General features: G+C 45.5%; 1 protein-coding gene across 2 annotated transcripts in view; it reads left to right on the top strand.

The window, feature by feature from the left end:
* DIP2C (disco interacting protein 2 homolog C) overlaps positions 1–23291 on the top strand; it is a 193753-nt gene that overhangs the window by 75832 nt on the left and 94630 nt on the right. The window lies entirely within an intron of this gene.

Below are 23291 nucleotides of genomic sequence, written 5' to 3'. Positions count from 1 at the left end.
GTGTATTCTGTGTGTCTGCTGAAGGGTGAAGTAACCTGCACCAGCAGCACCCACAGTATTCAACCTGTCTGTTCAGGAGATGCTTCCAGGAAGGGATGCACAAATGAAAGCAGTGCTGAGAATGCTTGGAGAGCGGTGTGCATGTTTGCCAGTGCTATGTCCTTTCTGTGCTCTGGACACCCTGGGTTTGTGAGCACAGCTGTGAGGGCGGGCTCAGCTTGGGCTCACTCAGTGACTGCCTTGTTGTGTTAGTACCCTTGTGGGCACACACAAGCCACTGCTTTGAGTGCTGCCCTGCTAGCAGCTCACCGGGATAGGGGCAGGATGGGCAGAAGGATGGCAGATCACACCATCAGAGGCATAGGTGTCCTTGGGAGGAGTTATCTGCGTGTCTGGTTGAAGAGAGTGGTGCTACAGGAAGAATAGGGGCACTGGACAGCACCACACCCTCTCGTGGGTTTGGCCCTTGATGGAAGAGCAAGTGAAGGCTTCTCTGAGATGTGGTGCCCATGGGGCCTCCGACAGTCTTCTTCCTGCACAACAGTAAAGTTACTTGTGAGTCTGGAAATTTGCCTCATGTAACTTTTTAAAAATTCTTTTTAGGTTACACCCAGCAATGTTCAGGGGTTATTCCTGGCTCTGCACTGAGGAATTACTCCTGGCAGTGCTTGGGGGACCACATAGGATGCTGGGGATTGAACCCGGGTCATCTGTGTGCAAGGAAAACACCCTACCCACTATACCATCGCTCTGGCCCCAACCATTTGTTTTTGAACACTTAATATGCATAGCGTATCGGAATATTTAACCCATCAGAATAATCAGGAAGGACACCTCCCCCTTCATTTCCAAAGTAAAAGCAGGGATTTTGCCTTGCATCTCCAAAGCCAGGTGCACTATTCCTGAAATAGAGCCATCTGCTCCTGTGCACAGATCCTGTGAAAAACTTAGCTACATTCCTATTATGCTTTCTACTATGAGATAGGTGTAGGACACATTTTCTGCTAGAATTTCACTATGCTTGCTTTCTAAATACTGCATAGAAAGGCTGGAGAGTCGTTGCTAACAGCCACAACGCTGTCTTCCCAGAACCGCATGGCATGCCCTCAGCACAGCAGAGTGTGACAGAGCACCTGGGCAGTCCTTGCTTCACAGCTGACCTGTGCGACGCCCCCCTCCCTCCTTGCCATCATACCCCCACCACAGCGTGTGGTCTGGCTGATGTTTGTGTGGGGACTTCCCTTTTCTGTTGGCCCAGTGGCCAGCTGTTATTCAGGACCAGAAGGCTGGTCACATCTGGCCACACCGCAGTGCTGACCCCCTGAGAGTATAGCCTTGGTAGAGCCTTCCTGGTCATATCACGGACGCAAAGATAGACAGGAGTCTTGGTTGGTTGCTGAGATTTCCACGTTTCCTTTTCTGTCAGTGGAGCCAACTAGTCTTGTTAATAGGATGTGGTGATGCTACTGGAAGTTAGTTCTTGGCTGGTTTGGGAAAAGCTTTTCAGTTACGGCAACAGTAATGCAGAGAATAGAATTTGAAAGCAAAGCTGTGGGTGCTGGCAGGAGGAGAGGAGGAGCTGCTTGGTCCAGGCCAGCGTGCACTGCTCACCTGGTGCCCACAAGAAGGCTGTTCTCATAGGTGCACCTCTGAGATGGAGCATTCTCACTAAATCTTCACACAGGGTGCACTGGCCTCTAATTTCAGAGTCCCATCTGCAGGTGACAGGTCTCTAGGACAAGTGCTTGTCCTGAGTGGACTGGCCCCTTTCTCACAGATCAGTGGCTTTATTCAAAAGTACCATGTACAGGCTAGCTCTCCAGGCTCAAGAGTCAAGTCTGTAGATATTTTCTCAGACATAAACTAATTGACTCATATTTTCCAAGGAAAATAACTCACATTATTCTCTAACTCAAATAATAAGCATTGAGCTTTTGAGTTCCTATTAAAAATTTAGAAGTCTTGGACCTGGGATCTGGGTAAGGGTAGAATACTTGCCTGCCGCCTGGGAGGCCCTGGGTTTAATCCCTGCTGCCCCTGCCTCCGAAATAAAACCTGAAAAGTTTTCTCTTTTGCCACTTCTGGTGTGGCTGGGAATGAGTTAGAAGGTGCAGTTTACAGGTGACATAGCAAGCTGTGTGGACAAGTGAAAGGGTATGTGACTCCAGGAGCTAGTGTCCCTTTCTTGCATGACTGCTGTGCCACACAGATGTGTGATAGTGAAAGTCACCCAAAGTACAAGATGAACACTCAATCCTTGTAATCCATGAGCTCATTTGTGGAATATAAAATAACATAATATGAGACTAACACCCAAGGACAGTAGAGACAAGGGCCAGGAATTTTGCTCCAATGTTGGAAGCCTGCTTCCTGAGCTGGGGCACCTGGGATAGAGAAGGGATCACTAAGTCAATGATGGTTGGAGGGATTGCTCGGGATGGGAGATGTGTGCTGAAAGTAGACAAAGGACCAAACATGATAGGCCTCTCAGTATCAGTGTTTATTGCAAACCATAAAGCCCATAAGCAGAGAGAGAATAAGAGGGAAACTGTCTGCCATGGAGGCAGGGGGTGGCGGGAGAAATACTGGGGACACTGGTGGTGGAGAATGTACACTGATGGAGGGGTGGGTGTTCGATCATTGTATGACTGAAACTCAAACATGAAAGCTTTGTAACTATAACTCAGGGTGATTCAATTAAAAAAATAAATAAAAGAATTAAGTGTAGAAGGTTCCTAATGAGTTCAGATTCTGCATCCAAGCAACCTTGAAAGAAGTAGCAGTCATTAGCTGGTGCAGCATCAGTGAGGAAAATCAAAAGGTGCCTGAGACAAAGGAGGAAAGTCTTTTCCTTTCCAACCTGGCGTCTGTGTGGGACTCATTTCCTCTGTGAGTTGGAGCAGGACTGCATGCTACCCTGTCCAGGGCAGAAGTGCCTGGGGTCCTGCTCTTGGGGATTGAGGTGGCATCAGACACTGGTGCCATTGTGCACACTGCCACATGGAGCCTCATAGGCACTTTGAGAAATAAGCCTTTCCCCTTAGGGATGTGTTTTTAACATGCACCAACTTTACTGTTTTTAACAGAGCAAGTATAGGTTTGTAAGGTCTTTGTTACAATCCTAGTATGGTAAAGATTAATAGACAACTTTTTTTTTCCTTTTTTGGGTCATACCTGGTGATGCACAAGTGTTACTCCTGGCTCTGCACTCAGGAATTACCCCTGGCGGTGCTCAGGAGACCATATGGGGTGCTGGGAATCGAACTTGGGTCAGCCGCGTGCAGAGCAAACGCCCTATCCGCTGTGCTATCGCTCCAGCCCCTAATAGACAACTTTTGTCATGATATTCAGTAATGCTGAATTAAAACCCTTGACTGGTAAAACTTGAAACCCAAGACTGGCTGATGGTGAAGTGTCTGCCATCGAGGAAGGGAACCCATTCGCAGCCCATAGCTGGCATGTGGTGCACGGTGAGCCTTATTTGGGAAACTAGGTGATTTGGAAAATGCTGCTGAAGGTGGAGGACTATGCAGATCCCTTCTACCTACAGGACAGGGGTGGTGGGGCAACACCTGGGTATGCTCAGGCATCACTCCTGGTGGTCCTCCAGAAACCATATGTGGTGCTGGGAATTGAACTCTGGCCGCATGCAAGGCAAGTACCTACCTACCGGACTATCTCTCTTCCTTATCCCCTCCACTTTCATTCTTTCAAAATTTTAAAGGTTTTTGTGATCATTTTAATTATGGATAAAATGCTGTTAAAACAGATGCACTTAGAGCACTTTAAAGAACTAATTGATAGCTTTAGTTTATCATTTTTCCTGAGGCCTTTTACACAGTTACGTAATTCACATTTATCTCTTTTGCCAAAAATCTTTTTTAGAAATCAGAAACATGCAATCAAGCACATTTTTGTTTTGTTCTGTTTTGGGGGTCCATACCTAGTGGTACTCTGGTCTTACTCCTGGTTCTGTGCTAGGAATCACTCTTGGCAGGGTTCAGGGGGGAAAATATGGGGTTTTGGAACCAAACCCAGGTCTGTCATGTGCAAGGCAATTCCCTGATCTGCTGTACTCTCTCTTCAGCCCCCACAGTAAAACACTTTTTCCTACCAATAATTCTTTAAAAATTACAACACCATGATTTACCAAGTTGTTCATAATACAGTTGTTTCAGACTAGCAAGAGTCAGTTTATGATAATTATATCTCACAGTGATGTCATTAAAGTCATTGAGGATCGCCGTGCTGTTTGTGTTAGTTGCACCTTTTGTGTATTGTTTAGGCTCATCGAGCTTGGTGGTCTATGCGACTTTCCCATCATGTTTGCTGTGATCCTACTGGACTGACAGTACTGTGAAATTTTGAGATGTTGGGGCTGTGCAGTTTTGTTTTGTTTTGTTTTTATTTTTTTGCTTTTTGGGTCACACCTGGCGATGCACAGGGGTTACTCCTGGCTCTGCACTCAGGAACCACTCCTGGTGCTGCTCAGGGGACCGTATGGGATGCTGGGAAGGGCTGTGCAGTTTGGAGGTAGAATCTGGAACATTTGGTGGCCTGGAAGCTTGATGAGGTTTAGGTATGCAGCTGGGCTAATTTTTTTTTTTTTTCTGCCAGAGGGTGTTGGTGTAGCTGCAGGCTGCTGTGCTTTCAGGCAGAAAGGGGACTCTGCCTGCCCCTGTTCTGGGAAGGCCGCAGGGTTCTCAGCCCAGCCCAGTCTACCTGGGAAGGTTTGCCATTAGCGTGTTCTTTGGGAGACATGATGCTGTGGCCATTTCTCTGCCTGCAAGATGGTGGATGTGGGCAGGGCAGGGGTAGGGGGTGGTGTAGTGTGTGGGGGGTTTGCCCCCATTCTGAGACTACCCAGAGTTTTGAGCCCCTGCACTGGTCCCACCTGGGAAGTTCAGCTCCTCCTGTTTCTGTTTGAGATTAGCTGTGGAGCTGGGCTGTTTGTAAGTCAGAGACTTCGGGCTACTGTGCCTTTGGGCAGAAAGGGGAATCTGCCTCCCATTCCAAGAAGGCCCCAGATTTCTCAGCCTGGATTGTATCTTGTTGTTTTGGAGATATGACGATGGACCATTTCTCTGCCTGCAGGAACCTAAATAATTCTTAACTGTGTCACTGTCAGTTTTTACTTTCACAAACCGAAAGTAAAAAGATCGTTGTTGGAAATACAAACTTAATGATAACAATTCTAAATATTAAAGTTATGGATTAATCCATTTCTTTGGAAAACATCATCTGCATGGGAACTGCTGAAAACTCGTGTGTAGCTCATACAGAAACATGTTGAGGACTGTAGAGGTAGTCAGGGGTTTAGGGTTTGCACGTCTATGTCCCAGCTTAGTTCTTGGTGTTTCATATGGTCCTTTTAGCACTGTCAGGAGTGACCCTGACCACAGAACCATCAGTAAGCCCTGCCAGTTGTGGCCCCCACGCAAAAAAAATGTTGAGAATCCCTTCCTACCTACACCTGGTCCCTTAACACAGCAAGGCCAGCGAGCTGGTCAGTGATGCACCAGGATGGGTTTTGTCACTGGGTGGGGGTGGGCATCCTCTACCTGGCAGGGTGAGCCATCAGATGGGGCTGGACAAGCAGTGGTGCCTGGAGATCAGCAGAGCCTGGTCTGGAGGTCAGGATGGGGAAGTGACTCTAGCTAGGGAACAGTGTAGGGTCACTAGGAGCATGACCATCCCTGGGAGGCTGGGCAGGGTCAGTGGACCCAAGAAAGACTCAGGACTGACTGGAAGCTGTAGGTGCCCCATGGTGGCTCCTGACTGCTCAGTGGGCTGGGACATGTAGCCTTGAGGGTAAACGTTGGGAGTTCAGAGCTCCTGGTAACAGTGTGAGCAGGAAGAGGCATGTTGCCACAGTGTCCTTGAGTGACATGGTCTCAAGTGTGAAGATTGCTCCAGGTGTCCCGCTCCTGTGACAGAAGGCATCCCTAGTAGCTCACTCCTCCTGTGACTGAGGTTTAGAAATCTAGCGTGTGCCCCAGAAGTAGTGTAGGGTTAAGATACATGTCTTACATGCAGCTGACCCTGGTTTGATTGCTAGCACCACATGGTCCCCCAAACCCTGCTGGAGACCTGCTCTGTTGGGTGGCCTGGCTAATGTCCAGCGTCCCACCTGGGGGTCTGTCCGTTGAACTACCGGCTCAGTTGGATGAGAGTTGCTGTGAGGGACCCCTGGGTCTCCTGAATACTTCTTGGGTGATTCCCCCAACCTGAAAAAAAGAAATGTGAGGGTTATACATGGCCAGAATCAGATTTAGATGGAGTAATTTGTAATCAGGTAAGATGGTATTTTTATTTTTCTTCATCAGAATTGCTGTAGCTGCTTGAGGTCTATTAGGATTCTGTGTGAACCCTAGTATTTTGTGTTCTGTTTCCTTAAAGTTTTCATTTGTGCTGCATTAAATCTACATGCTTTTTTGGTAAAGTGAACATGTTTACTTCATTCTCCCTTTGCATGTACATGGAAAGTTTTTCCATCTCTCCCCCTCCCCCATTTTTTTACTGAGGTTCCATGATTTATAGTACTGTTAATGTTAGTTTCACACACACAACATACAGCACCACATTCACCACCAGTTACCCCTTTCTTTTGCCAATGTCCCAAGGTCCTTTCTATGCATCTGCCCTACCCCTTGAATAGCTAAGTGCTGTAGACCATTTCTCAGGTGCCTTTGCCTTTGCCGTTTGTTATCCGTGTACTGTGTTTCTTTACACTCCTTTTATGAGAGAGACCATTTTTTCTCTGTCTCTCTCCATCTAACATCCCTTAGCATGATGCTTTCTAGGTCCATCCACATAGTGGCAGATTGCATGATTTCATCTTTTCTTATAGCTGAATGGTATTCCATTGTGTATATATCACAGTTTCTTTATCCACTGTCTGTTCTTTGACACTTGAGTTGTTTCCAAATATTGTGAACAATGCTGCAAAGAACATAGTAGTGCAGATGTCTTTTCTGAAGGGAGTGGATGTGAAGAAGTGGAATTGCCGGGTCATATGGAAGCTCAATTCCTAGTTTTTGAGTTTTTTTTGGGGGGGTAATACCTGGCGATGCATAGAAGGTTTCCCCTGGCTCTGCACTCAGGAATTACTCCTGGTGGTGCTCAGGGGACCATATGGGATGCTGGGAATCAAACCCAGGTCGGCCGTGTGCCAGGCAAATGCCCTACCCACCATGTTATCGCTCCAGACCCTCAATTCTTAGTTTTTTTGAAAAGTGTCTATATTGTTTTCTAATATGTTTGTGCCAGTTGGCATTCCTAGCACTAGTGAATGAGGGTCCCTCTCTCTCACAGCCACACCAACACTGGTTGTTTTTGTCCTTTGTCATGTGTCTCATTGGTATAAAATGATACACCCTTATTAGTTCATTTCCCTAATGATAAATGATGCATATCTTTTGATATACCTTCGGTCATATGTAGGTCTTTGAGGAATTTCCATTTATCTCTTCCCTCCCATTTTTTAAAAATAATTCACTTTCATTTTTTAATTTTTTAAAAATACTTTATTTTTAATTAGTGAGTCAGTGTGAGGGTACAGTTACAGATTTATACATTTTTGTGCTCATGCTTCCCCCATACAGATTTTGAGAGCCCATCTCTTCACCAGTGCCCATTCTCCACCACCAGTAAACCCAGCATCCCTCCCACCCTCCCCAGTCCCGTCTCCCCCCACCCCACACTGCCACTATGGCAGGGTATTCCCTTTTGTTCTCTCTCTCTGATTAGGTGTTGTGGTTTGCAATAAGGGTGTTGAGTGGCCATTGTGTTCATTCTCTAGCCTACGTTTGGCACGCATCAACCTTCCCCTGCATGACCTCCGATCACATTTTACTTGGTGTTCCATTCTCTGAGTTGCCCAGAATGAGAGACCAGCCTCCAAGCCATGGAGTCAACCTCCTGGTACTTATTTCTACTATTCTTGGGTGTTAGTTTCCTAGTCTATTATTCTATATTCCACAGATGAGTAGCTCTACATCACTAATCATCAGAGAGATGCAGGTCAAAACAACCATGAGATACCACCTCACACCACAGAGACTAGCACACATTCAAAAGAACAAAAGCAACCAGTGTTGGAGAGGATGTGGGGAGAAAGGGACCCTTCTACACTGCTGGTGGGAATGCCGACTAGTTCAGCCCTTTTGGAAAACAATATGGACGATTCTCAAAAAACTAGAGGTTGAACTCCCATTTGACCCAGCAATACCACTGCTGGGAATATATCCCAGAGAAGCAAAAAAGTATAGTCGAAATGACATCTGTACTTATATGTTCATCGCAGCACTGTTTACAATCGCCAGAATCTGGAAAAATCCCAAGTGCCCTAGAACAGATGACTGGTTGAAGAAACTTTGGCACATCTATACAATGGAATACTATGCAGCTGTTAGAAAAAATGAGGTCATGAAGTTTGCATATAAGTGGATCAGCATGGAAAGTATCATGCTAAGTGAAATGAGTCAGAAAGAGAGAGACAGACATAGAAAGATTCCCTCCCATTTTTGGATGGGTTGGGTTTTTTTTTCTTGTTAAATTCTTCTATGCTTTATGTATCTTGGGTATTTTTTAAATTTTTAAATTTTTTTAAAATTTTATTGAATCACCGCAAGATAGTTACAAACTTTCATGTTTGGGTTACAATCTCACAATAATCAAACACCCATCCCTCCACCAGTGCACATTCCCTACCACCAATATCCTAGGTATACTCCCCCTTTCCCACCCTCCCCCTGCCTCTATGGCAGACAATATTCCCCACACTCTCTCTCTCTGTTGGGCATTATAGCTTGCAACACAGACACTGAGAGGTCATCATATTTGGTCCATTATCCACTTTCTGCATGCATCTTCCATCCCAACTGGTTCCTCCAGCCATCATTTTCTTAGTGATCCCTTCTCTATTCCATCTGCCTTCTCCCCTCCACTCATGAAACAGTCTTCCAACTATGGGGCAATCCCCCTGGCCCTTGTATCTACTGTCCTTGGGTGTCAGCCTCATGTGATGTTATTCTATACTCCACAAATGAGTGCAGTCCTTCTATGTCTGTCCCTTTCTTTCTGACTCATTTCACTTAGCATGTGTATCTTGGATATTAACCCTTTGTTGGATGACTGCTGAGCAAGTATTTTCTCCCTGCTTGTTGGGTGTCTTTTTTTTTTTCTTTTTGGGTCACACCTGGCGATGCACAGGGGTTACTCCTGGCTCTGCACTCAGGAATTACCCCTGGCCGTGCTCAGGGGACCATATGGGATGCTGGGATTTGAACCCGGGTCGGCCACGTGCAAGGCAAACACCCTACCCGCTGTCCTGTCTCTCCAGCCCCTTGGGTGTCTTTTTTATTCTGGTCATCATTTCTTTTCTGGTGCAGCAGCTTCTAAATCTGATGTAGTCCCATTTGTTTATTTTTGTTTGTTTGTGTGACCACTGGCATTGAGTCATTGAACATGTCTTTAGGTTCAGTTTTTTTTATTTCCCTTTTTCCCCCCTGCTTTTTGGGTCACATCCAGCAATGCACAGGGGTTACTCCTGGCTTTGCACTCAGGAATGACTCCTGGCGGTGCTCAGGGGACCATATGGGATGCTGAGAATCAAACCTGGGTCGACCGAGTACAATGCCTTAACTGCTGTACTATCGCTCCACCCCCTAGGTTCAATTTTATGAAAACTGGTTATGTTTTCTTTTCCCTTATATCTTGCCCCTGTGTCTATTAATAGCATCCTACAGTTTTCTTTATATTATCTTTTATTTCCTTTGTTAAAGGTCTTCCTAAGTGTTTGCTTCGCACACATTTGTCACTTCAGTTTTCTTTTTCTTTTGGGCCACACCTGCTGTGCTTTGGGGATCATGTGGTACTAGGGATCAAAACTAAGCCTCTCACATGCAAAGCTTTGTGCTCTAGTTTTTTAACCCAGCTCTCTGGCCCCATAGTTGCCTTCTTAATTTCTCCTGTTTGTTGGTTATTTGCATATATAAATGGAACAGAGTTTTGCATGTAGATTTTTGTAACCAGCGACTTCACTATACTTACTGTTCCAGATAGAATTGTCGGTGAAATCTTTAGGACCGTCTCTTTTTTCATCTGTAAATAATGGTAGTTTGACTTTTCTGACATGGATTTATTTATTTTCTCTTTAAATTTTTATTTTAGACTCCATGGTTTATAATACTGTCAATGATAGATTTTCATGTGTAACATAATCCCTTATCACACCCTCCCTGATGTCCACTTCTGCCTACAGTTGTCCCAGTATCCCTTCCCCCATCTTAACTCTTCCTTCCCCTTGGACTCCTTTTATTTCTTATTGTCAGATTATCTGGCTGTGACCTCTAAAATTAAATAGAAGTGGTGATATTGGGCAGTGTGGTCTTGTTCCTGACTTTAAAGATGAAGCTTTCAGTTTTTCATGAAACATGGAGTGTCATATGTGTGCATTGTGGGCTTATAATACAAGGCCTTTGTTATACTTCATTCCTGTTTTTTCACAAATGGGTACTGAATCATATCAGATGCTTTCTCAACATGTACTGATTTGTTCCTGTAAACAGAAACTTACAATGCTCTTCTTTACTGGTGTTAGCAGTTGGAAGTCCATTTCTTGACTTGGAAGCAACACTAAGAAAGGCTTGTTAATTTTTGTAAATTTAATTTATTTGATAACAAAACCAAACAGAAACAAAGTAAAAGAACTCCAAATATTTATTGAGTGTATTTAAAAAATTTTGAAACCACATGCCTTAAGAAGGTAAATATGCAAACGATGTCAAGGATTCTTAGGGGCAGGACCCAGAAGCACTGGGAAAAGCAGTCTCTGTGCTTCCTGATGTGTTGGATCTCAGAGACTGTCAGGGTGACAGTAGGTCCTGCTACTCCACTCCACTGCAGGGCACAGCAGCCACACGTGGGATAGAATCACTGGGATGGAGATGCAGAGAAAGGTGAAGTGCTCAGCTGACCTTGTCTGTGAGGTGTGAATGATAATGGTGTCTTTCACTGTGTGTTGTAGCCAGTACCCTTGAAAACCCTTCCACATGCACACTGTGACATCTCTGTGCGGGCTGTGCTGACGCTATCCCTGCAGCCAGAGCCTCGCCCTCTTCTCTGCCTTCACCAAGCCCCATCCCCAGTCTTTGTGAACCAGTAGAGCCAAGCACCAACATGTTTTTAGTTTTTTAAAAGCCAAAGTTCCCTGCTGTTTTGTGTTTACCTTCTAGCAAAGAATAGGGTCTTGGTGGATTTCAGGTCATGGGTGTTTTAGAATGGAATTTTTTTTTGTAAAACACGAGCACCCACAGAACTGCTGCACTGTCCAGTCTACGCACCCCATTCGCCAGTCTTGGAAATAAGTTCTGTGCAAGTTAGTTCAGTCTCAGGTATTTGCAGAGTGGCTGTTGAGTGTTGGAGTGCTTGCAGGCAGCTCTGTGGTTCTGTGCTGTTACGCTTAGAAAGCTTGGGCTCCTGGCTGATGTCCTGGGTGTCCTGTGTGTGTGTGTGTGTGTGTGTGTGTGTGTGTGTGTGGTGTGTGTGTGTGTGTGTGTGCGTATGAATAAAGGTGTGTGTGTGTGTTTATACGTTTGTGTGAGCATGTGTGTATTGACAGGATGGTCTGAGTCCATCTTACCTCCTTGAACAGAGAATGCTGATGCTCAGAAGTGTCTGAAAGGCACTGCACTTCTTATCAAGGAGGACAGGGTAGTTTTGCAAGAGACATATGTAAAGAAAACAGGAAAGTGGGGCAGGAGAGATAAGTACAGTGGGTCTGGTGCTCCGCTACATAGTAGGATGTTGAGCCTGACTGACCTAGTCGAAGCTGGCACTGCCCCAGTGCCACTGCTGATGGAGCACACAGTACTTCCGAGCATCTAGGGATAGACAGGTGGGCTTCGCTGTGAATTGTTTCTTTCCTTAAAGACTTTTATTTAGCTTAGAGCATGGGCTGAAGTTGAGTGGTAGGCAAATGAGGATAAGTGATGGACAAGCTGCTAGGGAAAGCCACCTGGAGCAGGGGATCCAGTGTCTATGCCTGTCCCGTCTGAGGTAGATGCGGGGCCAGCTCCCCATACATCCTCGTGGGAAAGAGTTTGCCCCTGGGAGAATTGGGGCACACCCAGGGAGCTGACACGGAGAGGGGTTTGTCCTGCCAGTTTCTCCTCTGATGTAGGCAGTGTCCACCCAGCCACCTGGGGACAGGAGCTGTCCCTGTACCTCTGTTCCCTGCCATGAAGATGGAGATGGTCTGAGCCCAGCTCAGAAGCCCCTGTGTAGCAAGTTCTTTGGGCAGGGAAGGGTCCCCAGGAAACATGACTGGAGAGCAGAATGGTGGGCATGGCCATGTATTTGTTGATGCCTTTCCTATGCTGTTGTTTGGGGTTCCGTTCCCCAGCCTGTGATATTGATAGTTGCCCACTACTCCACCCTCCTGCCCCCACAACCTCCCCATTTCTGGTTCTGGGATGTGAGTGAGGTAGAGGTAGGACTTGGCTAGGACCAAGGACATGGGGGAGAGCTAGGTTGATCAGACTAAGAAGTGACATGGAGCTTTCTGCACAGGGTCTGTTTCTGCAGCCCTGGCTAGGCTGAGCTTTGTGCTGAGCCACATACATGGCAGCCAAGGTGCCACTTCCTCTAGAGCTGGACTGCAGGCTTCCCTGACATGGTGGCTTTGCTCCAGTGAAAGGTTCATTTACTTAATGGAAGGGGCCAGAGAGATAGCACAGTGGGTAGGGCGCTTGCCTTGTACCCAGCCAACCTGGGTTCAATCTCCGGTATCCCATATGGCCTCCCGAGCCCTGCCATGATAATTCCTGAGTGCAGAGCCAGGAATAAACCCTGAGCATCGCTGGCTGTGGCAAAAAAAGAAAAAAGAGGATTTTTTCCATATACAAAGAGTCAGGTTTAATGAGTAGGCACATGTGCGCATGTGAGCGTGTATTGCATAGGATTTTTTTGGTTCCTATCCCCATTGTGCCAGAAATGGTTTTTAAATTAAACTATGGAGAAAATGAGTCTGTTTCCAACATTTTCTCACAGAGTAAAAGCTGGTTGGCATTGGTTTTAGGTCTGTACAGGGTAAGTGATGGGTACTCAGGAGACAGGGAGCTTGAAGATAGTGTTTGTGATCAACTACCACTTAAAAGAAATGGTTTATTTTTGCTCATACCTCTAAGGAAATGTTTCAAGGAACTTTAATTTAAACAAACTTGGACATCCTAAATGCTGATCTGTAGGGAGTCATTTTACATTACTGATCTTATCCTGTCACTATTTGTTTAATCACTAGCTAACCCTATGCCACACCTAGCAAAGGATGCCACTCCTAATCTTACTGATCTTATCCTATCAGCATTTGTTTATTACTAGCTAAATCCCGTGCCACACCCTGCATTTCTATTTGGGGTCCTGGCACCACCTCCTCCCAACAGGGAGGTATAAATACTGTAACTGCCATAGAATAAATGCCTTTTCTCCCTCCTCCGGGCGCTGCGTCTGTTCTTTTGGCTGCGCCCTACAAAGGGTTCTCCCTGCTGAACAGAACGAGACCTCCACATCGACTTCCACACTGATCTGTCATTCTTGAGACTCCCCTGCTTCATACCATGTGGGGAATCACACTCAGGCTGGCCTGTGTTGTCCCTCACAGTATGTTTCATCATCCCCTTATGAAATTTGATACTAAACTGCACATTGGATATAGGCCCAAGGAAAGCAGGCTAGCATGAACATGGAGCAAGTGTGTAGAGCTGGTGTGAAGATGGAACAAGTGTGCAGGACTGGCGTGAAGGCAGAGCAAGTGTACAGGACTGGTGTGAAGACAGAGCACACATGCAGGGCTGGTGTGAAGACAGCATGCATGAAGGGCTGGTGTGAAGACAGCACACACACAGGACCGGCGTGAATACAGCCTACATGTAAATGGGAAACAGCCTCACAGTGGTTTGGGTGTGTGTGCGAGTAGAACTCCTTGATGGTGGCTGGCCATTCTTTTCCAAGGCCACACACCTGAGGAGCTCAACTCGGACTCCTGTGTCCAGCACAATGTGGACAAGTCTTTGGCTCTGAAGAAGTGCTGGGCTTCTCAAGTATGGTCCCTGCCTGCCGCATGTGGTACTTCACACTGTGTAGCAGCACCTTAGTAGGTGGCAGAAGTTCATGGGTATTGTTGTCAGTATTGTATCAGAGAGAAAGAGGTGACCAGAAAAGCAGGCCGATTCTGTAGGGCTTTAGCTGTGTGCAGGGCAAGAGGACGCCATGCTGCATGGACAGCCCTGTCTTGGTGCAGAAAGGGGTGGTGTCTGGGACAGTGGTGCAGGGGGCCGCCTGGTGCTTCCCCAAGCCTTATAAAGCCATCGGTTTAGGAGCGGTGGACGGAGGGGCTGAGAGACGCAGCATTCCAAACATGGAGATGATTGCTTTGTTCTGTGAAGCACTCATCCCGGTGCAATAAACACCCTGACAGGAGAATGGAAACCGTTCTGGCCAGCGGGTCGGCTCCCTTGCCGACTTGGTTTGCTGTGGTGGTGGCCTGTACACACATCCTGTGGCCCAGACGCAGCCAGATCCCCCACCCAGTCCTGTCCCGGGTCTGCAGGTGGAACTGAGCAGACTGACAGATAGTCCCCTTGTCTTCTTGCTGAGCCCGGGTTCCCCTTGGGACCTAAGAACTGCATTGTCAAGAGGGGGTAACTCTTCCTTTTGAAGTTTGTCCCAGACTCTCTCAGCCTCCCTCTGCTGGGCTGACCTTTTTGGAGTTTCCTCTGAAACTTTTCACTTGCCTGAAAATCTCTTTTCTGTAACACCCCCTGCAGCCTCCTTTCTATTGCTGAAAACTTCAGACTCGGAAACTTTTCTGAGTATATAACGTAGTATTTTTCATAGAGGGGAATGTGTTTCAAATAACCACTCTTCACTGAAACTACAATTTCTGCAGTTTTGTGTCTCACATTCACTTTATCAAAGTTAAAAGGGATTTAAAGAATGCCTGTGCTGAGAGCCCACTAGACAGAGGTATGAGCTTGCAATGACAGGGTGCATGGGAGATCTTGGAATAGGGGGCGGTATCAACGCTGCTCTCCGCCCAGACAAGACCCCGAGCGGCCCACACGAATGGCTCCTCTGCTCTTGAACGACCATGATCCCAGAGGCCCACTAACTAATTTCGGAACCCAGCAGATTCTTGCAGAAATCCTCTAGACTGTGAACTAAGCTACAGCCCGTGTCGCCCCGTGCTGCCCCAGGCGGGGCGGGGGGGGGAAGATTTTTGTTCTTCAGCCTTTCCTTTTGGCGGTGGCGGCAGCGTGGTGACCACTATCTTTCAAAGCCCACTAAACAAAGGTATGAGCTTGCAGTGATGTGACTTCTGGCAGAAATTTCTCTGGACTTAATTACTAAAATACCAGACATCCAAAACCGTGTGGCCACTGTTGCGGCTGCGCGACCTCATGTGCTCTTCATTCTCAGCAATGGAAAACAAATTATCAAATGATGTCTTTCGGCAGGTTTGATTGTTGGGGGAAAATTTCAAATAATAATAGTGAGTTTTCTGTCAAAATATTGAACGTAATCAAAGTAAAGAGACAGTAAGGTGAAAATCATCAGCCACACAGGCGGGAAGAGGGCTACGGGGTGTGATGGGAGGTATACTGGGGTTTTTGGTGGTAGAACATGTGCACTGGTGAAGGGATGGGTGTTTGGTCATTGTATGACTGAGACTTAACCTGAAAGCTTTGTAACTTTTCTCATGGTGATTCAATTAAAAAAAAAAAAAAAGAAGAAGAAGAATGCCTGTGCTGTCGCTGGAGTGATAGTACAATGGGCTGGGCGTTTGCCTTGCATGCGGCCGACCCGGGTTTGATCCCCGGCATCCATATGGTTCCCTGAGCACTGCTAGGAATGATTCCTGAGTGCAGAGCCAGGCGTAACCCCTGAGCATCGCTGGGTGTGACCCAAAAGCAAAAAAAAAAAAAAAAAAAGAGAGAGAGAGAAAAAAAAAAAGCCTGTGCTGGACCAGAGTGATAGTAAAGCAGGTAGGGCACTCCCTTGCACACAGCCACCCTGGGTTCGATCCCCAGCATCCCTTTATGGTTCCCTGAGTAAAAAAACAAACAAACAAACCAGGAGTGAGCCCTGAGCCCAGCAGGGCATGGTCTAAAATCACAAACAAAGAAGAGTTGTCTTGGATACTGAAGTATGGGGACTGGTTGATTGGGACTTTCTGTGGGAAATGTTTGAGCACTTGGCAGGTGCAGCATCCAGCTGTGGTCAACAGAGCACCCTGGGGAGGTGCCCCATGCCACCTGGAACAGTCCTTCCAGCTTCATGTAACTCCCCTACCATAAGTGTGGAGTAGGCCAGTGTGCCCCTAGATATGGTGAATTTTAAAGTGTGGACATGAGCCAGAGTGATGGAAGTTAATATATATTTATGGAAGCTTAGTAGCTTTATCAGGCTAGAGACCTTTGGAGGAGGAACAGTGGCTGAGGACAGCCACTCTCTGGGTCTATGAGCAGAAGCGTGCACAAGACAACCGCCTAAAGCTGGGTTCCTTCTCTGATCCACCGACTCATTGAAATGAAGCTCAGTGTTCCCCTGGGATCCAGATTTCATATAGTCTGTTTTTTTCTCACAATAACATAGATATATCATCATTTTTTAAAACTTCAAGTTTTAAGTCCCATGATATATATCCACATCAGCAACTATTGCCTGATCTGCTTGTTGTTTGTTGTCTACAAGTTGTTCACTTGAATCATCCTGAATAGAATAGGCAGAACATTAGACGAAGGACAACTATGCGAGCAAGCCAGTTCTGAAAAGGATTCAGCACGATCGACCATATCTACACGGTGACCAAGCTATTGAGGTTTTGAGAGAGTTCAAGATGCTGCTCTGTCTAATGTTCATCGAATTAAAGATGGCCTTTGATTCTGTTGAAACTGAAGCGGTCATTGAAGTCCTAGCCAAACAGGGCGCTCAAACTCAGTACATCAAGATCCTCTGCGAGCTGTATTACGGACTCACCACCAGGATCTCACCATTCTACAAGGAAGAGATCATTGATGTAAAGAGAGGGGTTTGGCAGGGTAATACCATTTCACCGAAACTCTTCAGTGCCACCCTCAAAAATATCATGCGACGACTGGAATGGGAAGGAATGGGAGTGAAGATAGATGGTCGGTAACTACACTGCCTGATGACATCGTTCTCATGACACCAAACATTAACCAAGCAGCACAAATGCTGGCTGACTTCGACTGTGAGTTGGAAAAGTCGAACTGCAGCTGAATCTCATGAAGACAATGTTCATGAGAAACGAACTAGTTCCTGACTTTCCATTTGCTCTCAACAGAACAAACATCTCCGAATGCAGCAGCTATGTGTACCTGAGTCGAGAACTCAACATGAGGAACAACTTGGCGCCAGAACAGCGAAGGAGGAAGAGAACAGTGTGGAACGCCTTCAAGAGCATCAAGGAAGTTGTAAAGAGGATGAAGAACCTCCGGCTCTAGGCACATCTTTTTGACCCCATTGTTCTTCCTGCACTAACATACACCTCAGAGACCTGGGCCCTATGAAAACAGGATGAGAACACTATTTAGGTCTCCCAGAGAGAAATCAAAAGAGCTATGCTTGGAATATCACGTTTCACTCAAGTGAGAGGAGGAATCCAGAGTTCCAACCTCTGCCGATGATCGAGGATCAGGGACGCTGCCTCGTTTGCCAAGGCGCCGAAAATTAGATGGGCCAGACACGTAATGCTTTTTGGAGCCGACCACTGGATTAGAGCCATTACCAACTGGATTCCATGGGACGTTAAAAGAATGTGTGGCCACCCACCTACGAGTTGGCCAGAATTCTTCGTCAAGACCCTGAATGAACGGTTTGAGGCTTTTCGTGTTCCTGGAGCGAGCAGATGCCATTGAGCTACACTAGCACGGGACAGGGACAAATGGAGATGTTACTGGCGCCCGCTCGAGCAAATCGATGAGCAACGGGCTGACAAGTGGTATAAATGATATATAATGCTGTTAATAGTAATGATTCAAGCATAGAGCATTCCCGCAACTTCCCTACTTCCACAGTGTCAGCATTCCCCTGCCTCTTTCTCCAGCTCCCCCTGCCCCTTTCCCAAACCCTTAGCAAACTCATTTCTCAGGTTGATTCTCAGGATTTGTAACCACTGGCTACTTAAAAAAATCTTTTTTTATTTTTAAAATTTTATTGAATCACCGCAGGATAGTTACAAACTTTCATCTTTGGGTTACAATCTCACAATAATCAAACATCCATCCCTCCACCAGTGCACATTCCCCACCACCAATATCCCGAGTCTGCCCCCATTTTCCCACCCTCCCCCTGCCTCCATGGCAGACAATATTCCCCATACTCTCTCTCTACTTTTGGGCATTATGGCTTGCAACACAGACACTGAGAGGCCATCATGTTTGGTCCATTATCTACTTTCGGCACACATCTCCCATCCCGACTGATTCCTCCAGCCATCATTTTCATAGTGACCCCTTTTCTGTTCCATCTGCCTTCTCCCTTTCGCTCATGAAGCAGGCTTCCAGCCATGGGACAATCCTCCTGGCCCTTGTATCTGTTGTCCTTGCGTGTCAGCCTCATGTGATGCTACCCTACACTCCACAAATGAGTGCAGTCCCTCTATGTCTGTCCCTCTTTTTCTGACTCATTTCACTTAGCATGATACTCCCCATGTCTATCCATTTATAAGCAAATTTCATGACTTCATCTTTTCTGACAGTTGCATAGTATTCCATTGTGTAGATGTACCAAAGTTTCTTTAACCAGTCATCTGTTTTAGGGCACTCGGGTTGTTTCCAGATTTTGGCTATTGTGAACAGTGCTGCAATGAAAATACATGTACAGATGTCATTTCTACTGTGCTTTATTGCATTCTCGGGATATATTCCCAGAAGTGGTATTGCGGAGTCATATGGAAGTTCAATTTCTAGTTTTTAAAGGACTGTCCATATTGTTTTCCAGAAAGGCTGGACCAGTCGACATTCCCACCAACAGTGAAAGAGCGTCCCTTTTTTCCCACATTCATGCCAGCACTGGTTGCTTTTGCTCTTTTTTTTTTTTTTCTTTTTGGGTCACACCCAGCAATGCTCAGGGGTTACTCCTGGCTTTGCACTCAGGAATTACTCCCGGCGGTACTTGGGGGACCATATGGGATGCCGGGGATCGAACCCGGGTCGGCCACGTGCAAGGCGAATGCCCTACCCGCTGTGCTATTGCTCTGGCTCCAGCTTTTGCTCTTTTGAATGTATGCCAGTTTCTGTGGTGTGAGATGATATCTCCTTGGTTTGATTTGCATCTTCCTGATGACTAGCGATGTGGAGCATTTTTTCATGTGCCTTTTGGCCAGTTGTATTTCCTTTTTGAGGAAACTTCTGTTATTTCTTTTCCCCACTTTTTGATGGGGTTGAAGGTTTTTTTCTTGTACAATTCTACTAGTGTCTTGTATGTTCTGGATATTAATCCCTTATCAGATGGGTATTGGGTAAATATTCTTTCCCATTCTGTGGGTTCTTTCTGTATTTTGGACATTGTTTCTTTGAAGTACAGAAGCTTCTTAGTTTGATGTGGTCTCATTTGATTATGTTTGCTTCCACTTGCGTGGTCAGTGCTGTTTCATCCCTAAAGATGCTTTTAGCTCCAATATAATGGAGAGTTCTGCCTATATTTTCCTCTATGTACCTTATAGATCCATGTCTGATCTTGAGGTCTTTAATCCACTTTGATCTGACTTTATGCCTGGCATTAGACAGAGGTCAGATTTCATATTTTTTGCAGGTAGCTGTACCACTGGCTACTTTTAATTCCCTAACTGTGCTTCCTTGTATTCCACACGTGAGCAGGATCACACCATCCCTCTCCCTCTGGTTCACTGCAGCCAGCATGATGCCCTCTAGTTTCATCCACGTGATAGTGAACTGCAGGATTTCATTTTTTCCTTTAGTCAAATAGTATTCCATCGTGTATGTGTACCACAGTCTCTTTATCCACTCCTCTGTTCCTGGATCCTTGGGTTGATTCCAGGTCTTGGCTCTGGTGAATAGAGCTACTGTGAATGTAGAAGAGCAAATGCCTTTTGAATGAATAGTCTTGGTCTCTTGGGGTGGTGCCAAGAAGTAGAATTGCTAGATCACATGGAAACTCATTCTTAGTTTTTTGAGAAGTTTCCATACTATTTTCCTTGGAGGCCGAACTAAACATTCCCGTCAACAGTGGATGAAGGTTCCTTTTTTCCACATCCCCACCAGCACTTTTTTTGTTGTTTGTTTGTTATTGTTGTTCGGTTTGGGCCACACCTGGTGGTGCTCAGGGATCACTCTGGCTCAGTACTTAGTAATTACCCCTGGCTGTGTTCAGGGGGCCATGTGGGAAGCTGGGGATGGAGTCTGGGTTGGCAGTGTGGAAGGAAGAGCATTATCTGCTGTACTATTGCTCCGGCTCAATTTCTACTGTTTGTTTGTTTGTTTCTCTTTCTCTCTTTCTCTTTCTCTCTCTCTTTCTCTCTTTCTTTCTTTCTTTCTTTCTTTCTTTCTTTCTTTCTTTCTTTCTTTCTTTCTTTCTTTCTTTCTTTCTTTCTTTCTTTCTTTCTTTCTTTCTTCTCTCTTTCTCTCCTTTCTTTCCTTTCTCTTTATTTTTATTTTATTTTTTTGTTTATTTTTGCTTTTTGGGTCACACCCAGTGATGCTCAGGGGTTACTCCTGGCTCAGCACTTGGGAATTACGCTGGTTGTGCTCAGGGAACATATGGGATGCCAGGGATCAAACCTGAATCAGTTGCCCACATGGCAAATGCCCTATCCACTGTATTCTCACTCTGGCTCCAGTTTCTACTCTTTTTGATGAGTGCCAGTTTCATGGCTTTGAGGTACTATCTCATTGTGGTTTGGCTTTGCATTTCCTGGGTGATAAGGGATAAAGAAGATTTTTGCCATATTCCTAATGTCCATGTATATGTCTTCTCTGAGGAATTATCTCTCTCTCTCTTTTTTTTTTTTGCTTTTTGGGTCACACCCAGCGATGCTCAGGGGTTACTCCTGGATTTGCACTCAGGAATTACTCCTGGTGGTGCTTGGGGGACCATATGGGATGCCGGGGATCGAACCCGGGTCGGCCGCATGCAAGGCAAACGCCCTACCTGCTGTGTTATCGCTCCGGCCCCCGAGGAAGTATCTCTTTAGCTGCCCTTACTATTTTTTTTAGGTGGATTGTTTGTTTTTAAGTTCTGTGATTATTTTATAAATCTTGTATGCTAGCCTTTTGTCAGGTGTGTTGTGAGCAAATATTTTCTCCCATACAGTAGGGTATCTTTATTCCAATTATTGTTTCTCAGTGTAAAAGCTTGTTAGTTGTTAATTTTTACTTCTGTTTGCTAGGCTGATGACAATGACATTGCAGCTTTCTAGAGAGAGAAATCTAGAGATTCTCTAGTATCAGAATTGAGTTATGCGTATGTGTTTCTTGATGGATCTCATGGTTTCAGGTCTAACATTGAAGTCTTTAATCCACTTTGAATTAACTTTTGTGTCTGGTGAGAAATAGTGCCCCCAGAATTTGGGAGGCTGGAGGGAGGGGTCGTGTAGCTAGTTTTCCCAGCACTGCTTGGTGAAGAGGCTTTCCTTGCTCTACTTGATACAGTTAATTTTTTTGTTGAAGTTTAGCTGCCCATATACCTGAGGGTTTGTCTCGATTGTGAATTCTATTCCACTGACCTGAGAGTTCATTTTATTCCAGTACCACATAGTTTTAACTACCATAGCTTTATAGTATACTTTAAGGTTGGGGAGAGACAAATTTTCCGTCTCTTTCTCCCCACCCCAAAACTGCCCCCTTCTCCAGATTGCTTTGGCTATTTGGGGGTTTCGCTATTCCATATAAGTTTTAGCAGTATTTGGTTCATATCCTTAGAATCTGCTGTAGGAATTTTTAGGGGAACTGCATTTTGAATCTGTTTAGTGCATTGGGTAGGATGGTTGTTTAAAAATGCGAATCCTGGGCCAGAGCGATAGTCTAGTGGGCTGGGCTCTTGCTTTGCATGAAGCGCTGGCCTGGGTTAGTCCCTGGTATACCGTATGGTCCCCTGAGCACCACCAGGAGTGACACCTGAATACAGAGCCAGGAGTAATCACTGAGCACTGCCAGTGTGATCCAAACACCAAAAAGTAAAATGAAATGAAATGATAATTCTTACAATCCATGAGCAGGAAATGCTTCTGTTTCCTGTGTTTTCTATTTCTTTGAATAGCAGTTTATAGTTTTCTTTTGTCTCAGGTTGATTTCCCATGTTAGTTGACTTTTTGATGAAAAATTGGGAATGCTGTTGTCCCCTCCACCCTTCTGTCTCTTTGCTTTCATATAGAATTGCCTTGAATTTCTGCATACTGACTTTATAGTCTGCTATGTTATAGGCGTGTTGTTTTTAGGAGGGTTCCCAACCCACCCTCGTTTTCTAAGATAATATTCTGTCATCTCAGAATAACAGTGAGCAGACTACTTCTTTTCCAATCTGAGTCCCATAATATCTCTTGCTTAACTGCTGTGGATAGGACTTCTCATGCTATGGCAAACAGTAGTGATGATAATGATACCCTTGTTCTGTGCCTGATCTTACAGGAAATTTAATTTTCATTGTTGACTATAATGTTGTGTGTGGGTTTGCAGTAACTGACCTTCTCTGTATTGAGGAAAGTTTATTCTCACCCATTTTACCGAGACTTTTTAATTATAAGTGAGCATTGCTTCTTGTCTAATGCTTGGTCTTAATCTGTCTATATGATGACTTTTATCTTTGCTTACATGGAATCTCATTAATTGACTTGTACATATTGAACCATCCTTGCATCCCTGGGATCAATTCCACAAAAGGGTCATGGTGTATGGTTGCTTTTATATTATTGGTGGTGGATTCAGATCAGAAGGATTTTGCTGGAGATCCTGTCCATAACCTGCTTTTGTCCTGTCTCCTCAAATCTAATTGCTTTTCTCTTTGTTGGAGTGCCACATGCTGCATGGTTTTTACGCACTCCAAAAGCAAGCTGAATATTTAATACTTGTGAAAGGTATAGGTGATTGTGTGTCACATTTGGTCCCACGCAAACTCTTACCATGGAATACAGTGTCCATGCCCAGCAGCATAGCTTTAACAGTTACTTTCTGACTTTAATGTAGCACCTGTCTCACATATTTGGGGTTTACTCGGGCCCCAGTTTTTTTTTATGTCTTATTTGATCTTTG

The sequence above is a fragment of the Sorex araneus genome, chromosome 5 (genome assembly GCF_027595985.1).
Source record: "Sorex araneus isolate mSorAra2 chromosome 5, mSorAra2.pri, whole genome shotgun sequence".
Classification (NCBI taxonomy): Eukaryota; Metazoa; Chordata; class Mammalia; order Eulipotyphla; family Soricidae; genus Sorex; species Sorex araneus.
Note: the sequence above shows the minus strand (reverse complement) of the source record. Positions and strands in the feature narration are given on the sequence as shown.